Below are 5,551 nucleotides of genomic sequence, written 5' to 3' on the forward strand. Positions count from 1 at the left end.
AAGCCATGTTGCAATAGCACTTGAAGAGGGACTATTATCAAAATGATAATGACAGACAGTCGGATAAAAGCCATAAATACAAGCCATTGTCGCTACCTTATTTTAAAAGGGGCATATCCATGGCTAGTAGGTATTGTATTTTTCTGAAATAAATTTATACATTACAAATAACGTTTTTAATGTTTTAATTCTTATGAAATACGCGGACCTAGCTGTAAAACATGTTCCGTCAACCATGTATTTAAATACTTATTAAACATTGTCCCTGTGACTCTTTTATAACCAGCTTTTAATGATTTAATGTTTATTTTTTGTTCACTTAAAATTGTGTTATAGGAAATATTTGCCTACATATAGGGAAATACCGCCCATTAAATGAGAAAATGCATAACAAAAACTTACGTCAGGTTTCCCGATGTTGTCTCAAATTAAACATGCTTCAACGGTATCTGCTGTTAGTTGCATGTTCGAACGTGAACAAACACATTCAAATAAGTCAAATAACGAAGCAGATGTGTTTATATTTATAAGGGTTGGCTGCAGTAACTTTTCACCGCAATTTGTTAAAATGGTCACGACAGCGAAACATGTGCTGCTCACGATGGAAAGCCATTTTTTCTGGTCGTCTCGATCAAATTTTTGAGCGTCTGCAGTTATCGATCAAAAAGGTTTCGAAACCCTATATTTGGCATTCGTATTCAGCGTCAAAATCGTTTCTGCGAGATTGCTTTTTTTCACAAATTAAAAAAACACATGCGCTATAGTTACAGAAGGACACAAAAATTAGTGCGAGCGTTATAACAAAAAATGTTTTTCCATTTTGAAAAAATAGGAGCGGCAAATCCGACGACCAACACATCAATTTGGAGTGGCCTAAGGTGTTTTTAATTTTACTTGGTCATCTCCTTAATTCTTTATATTACGCCCCTAAAATAAAAAAGTGCCACAGTGTTGGCAACTTTTGTTTAGTGCAAAATAATTTTGTAAGTGTTGTTCTGCGACTTTCAATTATCAAGGCTCATGTGTTTTGAAGTATGTACAGTGTCCTATTCGGTAAAAAACACTGGCGATGCACAAGGCTAATAACGTGTTTATACGCTAAACTAATTCAAGAACAATTATCAGAAGTATTACATGTGTGAACGATAGCTGTACACCTTTACCTTTGCGTTTGTACATGCACGCTAATTGTTCGCAAACATGTACTAAAACACTGAATACACGTACCCGGATTAATGAAACATTCAGCTGTTTAATACAAATTGTATTGACTCAATATAAAGAAGTGAAACTCCAGCTGCTGGAGCAGTATTGAATTTTCATTAAAAACAATTAGTTGGTCCTTTATTTAAGGCAAGTGACCGATTGCCCAAACAGTACAAAACAGCACAATACAGCACAATACAAACCAACATAAACACAAAATATGAATAAAGCTGGGGTCACCGCCTTGGAACGGTCAATGCAAAGCATTGGGGGTTTAAACCTGGTTATAGAGCGCTCAACCTCACACTTGGCCCAGCAATATTCATAATACATTTAAGTGTAAATAAAATTTAACGTCATAGCATTGTAACTCAAATTAAACAATAATAAAAGGGAATTAAAACGCATTCAATTTAATTACTATTTAATTACCCAATTGCATTGAAGATACAAGAGTAACAGAATAACAACTTTTTGACGAACGATCAAATAAAAATATTAACAATTGTCAACTACATTCCTTCTTTATAGAAAAGATTTGAGAATATAGAATCATATAGTTAATATATCAGATAATCATCGCGCAAATACAGGAAGAAGCAGCAATAATGGGTGTAAAAATTCCATATTACAAAGCTTGGTTGTTTATGTGACTGCTAAACAAATTAAAAATAATTAAATAAAACAAGAAACGCCTATCAGAGAGAAATTATAAATAAAATGGAACGTTATAAACCCAATGACCTATGCATGTAGATTACAACTGGGAAAGTCGGTCGTATGACGTCACAAAAATCCATAATGACATAATGACGTGAACAAATTCCAAGGGCAGTCCTAAATAAAAATATTTATGGGGATGTGCTACTAATAAAACAAGTTTAGGTGATTTAATATTAAGAAGCAAATGAATAAAAATGGTAATTCCATTAAAGCGACATTATTGGAATCAAATAGTATATAGGTGTTTTGACAACTGAAGACAGAAATGATTTGATGTATGTTTTGAGTCCAAATGTAGTTTACATGCAGATTTGTTCATACGACACAGTGACACAATTTTATTCAACAGTGAAAAATGCCTATAATGTAGTATTCATGCAGATTTGTTCATACGACACAATGACACAATTTTATTCAACAGTGAAAAATGCCTATAATATCACTAATGATTCCAAATTTTAAGGGAAGAAAGATATAGTGAATCGAAAACCATCAAACACGTGTTTTTAAGTACATAAGCATCGTATCCTTTTGATAAAAACAAGTTAATTAAATTGAAAAGTTTAATATGAACATTTGGTTTAACATATTTTAATTTGCGGACACGCTTCATAACATCTCCGTAAAATGATGGATGGGAGATTCCATTATTTAAATGCCATTTTAAAGAAACATTATATTTTGAAATTAAATCACCATACTTAGAGTAAATCTAGCAAATTTATTTCTTAGGTTATGATACAAAAAGCCTTGTTTTAGCAATTTTTTAGTTAATATTACATTACGATCATTAAAATCTTTAATACACGAACATGCTCTGGCATATCGTACCAACTGCGAAATGTAAATACCATAGGAAGGTCAAGTCGTATAAGCTTTTATAAGTTTTATAAGCATCTAAATTCATACAGATGAATATAAGTCGTTAATAAGCACCAGTAAAACTGATCATAACAATTGTATCGAGCAAGCTAAATTAAATATGATAATAATGAAACCAAAATATTGTTAGAAGCCAGCTTAAAAGTGTCCGAGTGTATTGGATTTTCTTTAAACATTCTGAGTTCTTCGACAGTACGAATAATCCGGATAGCATTGTATTTTTTCCTTATGAAGATGTTGTGAACTGTGTCAAAAGGCATGAGATAACGTTTTTTATAATTATGTTAGAGCCATCAAATATGCCTATATCAATACAGGAAATTAACAAGGCTATAACCTAAATAAGCCGGACAAAAATTAAAGAAATTAAATATGCCTATATAAATACAAGACATTAATAAGGGTAAAACCGAAATTTGCCCAACAAGAGGGCAGGCTCTTATTTATAATTAAGTTTTTGTTTAAAGACGTAAACGTGTATATTAACACCGTATTTACATGCGCTATTTTATTAAAGATCCATAACAACTCCAAATCAACGAATTCTTCGTAAATAAAGCAATTTTTCTCGCGACGATATCCGTACATTTACAAGCGAATGCGAGATTGGCTCCGGGCAGCGTCGGGATCATGACTTAGTTCTCATGAATAATCATTATGTAATTAACAAGCGGAGCTCAAGTGAGCACGTCCTGTTTTAAGCATTTAAGCAAAACAAAAGAAGAGAATTCGTGCAAGAATGAAATTGAACGCGCGGCAATACATAACTGAAGGAAAGAATGTGGTTTCAGCATGATTCTGAGGTTGCAAGATATCTATTATAATAGCAGGCGGACCTAAAAGATAGAACATGCAAGGGCGCTCCAAACTATGTAAACTAAAACAAACTTAAGAAATCCAATCATGACTTGAGATCATCCGTAAAACATATAAAGATGACTTCGAAGAAATTGTTGGATGCTTAAAAGTTTCCGAATGTTTGTATTTGAACGTTTGTACGCCAAATTGAATGTTACTTGTTTTTGTTGTGGACGTTTTTGTTAAGCATAATTACATTGGGCAATTTTGATGGATCTTTCATACAATTGACACGTTAAAAATTTCTTCCTACGGCATGGTCAGATGGTCTCGTGATTCCTTTACATTAGAACGGCGATGTTAACTATGGCAAAAAATTTCGAGGTATTACCTTTATAAGCACTCTAGAAAATGTATTAACAAACGAAAGATAATCTTTTATTTAATATTTTGGTCAGACATTTTCCGAGAGTGCTTGAGTATATATAAGCAAAAGCGATATTCAGGCCTCACATTAGCACAGTTAATAATAGTAGTGTCTTACATTGACTCATAGCTCACATTTTAAATAATGGCAAACAGTTGAATTGTGCTTTTATGAATTATACTGAGGCATTTGACTTCGATATTATGGGTAATGCTTGGAATGAGACAGAGTGAATGTTTTCCCTTTTTTTATTCTCGATGTATTTAATTTTCTTAGAGTCAGAATGTTACATTAAAAGAATACAAGGTATTGCTGTTATATTTGATTGTGCAACTCAAGAAGAGCAAATTTATATAAAAGACATTGTCATGTTTACATATCAGCCGTATTAGGTGTGCAAAAATAAAACATCTTGTTCCAGTGGGCGAAAAACTCTTATATGTGTGTAATAGATTAGAAGATGAATTTAACTTTCAAGTAGAGTGCCCAATGTATTCACGATTAAGATCTCACTCTATACCATTTTATTACAGAAATCAACATAAAATTATCAAATTTATTGAATTGCTAAGAACAGAAAATAACACGTTGATGCACACATTATGATGTTTCGTGTATACATCATTTGAGTAAGGTAAAGTTATACATATATAACCTGTTGATCATCGACTTGTTAACGTTCCTACAAAATTTATTGTCAGAACTGTATTTGAATGTCTGTTATAAATTTCCATAAATATTTTATCAATGAAATGTATGTTACAGTATTCTGCCCATGCATAAATGTCTTCTACAATAATAGGGCTGTTATATAGTTTTACAAGTGTAATGACTAGAATACATATATTATAGCAGATTATCTCGCTTTACGCATAAACGCTACAATTTTTATATTGCAGGTAATATGGCGTTTTGACCCTCTATCTATTTATTTTGTAGGTGGTCTGCATATGATGCATATAAAATGTTTGTCAATCAATCAATATTAAATGTCGTTATCCAATGCATCTAGTTTTGCGTGTTTGTCGCTATACAGGCGCAGTGTCAGAATATCATTTTCATTGTTGTACTGCGGCCAGGGCTTTTCGGCTGCCTGCATTTTGTGTGTATATGTTACAAGCAAGGGCTAAGGGCTAATGCTTATTTAACATTCGTGAATTATAATAATTGACATGTTGTTTTTAGTACAGCTAGCTGAACTATAGATAAAAATACAAAAGCAAATACATACTAATACTACAAGCCCCAAACGAGTGCGTACTGCTATGTATATAAATATCATAAGGACGTATCAAATGGAATGATTTGTCGTATTCTGGTTAATCAGAAAGTATTAGTCCATTACACATGTTCATATAAGACCTTTATGTTTGAAAAAAACAATATATATTTGTTATACTGATGTATAAAATATGCTTCATCATTAGATTTTGAGCTCATTGATGGATTATAAGATTGAGACAAAACCTTTATGTTTTCAAATATCAAATAAACGGCTGATATTTATGTAAACAC

The sequence above is a fragment of the Dreissena polymorpha genome, chromosome 10 (assembly GCF_020536995.1).
Source record: "Dreissena polymorpha isolate Duluth1 chromosome 10, UMN_Dpol_1.0, whole genome shotgun sequence".
Taxonomy (NCBI): Eukaryota; Metazoa; Mollusca; class Bivalvia; order Myida; family Dreissenidae; genus Dreissena; species Dreissena polymorpha.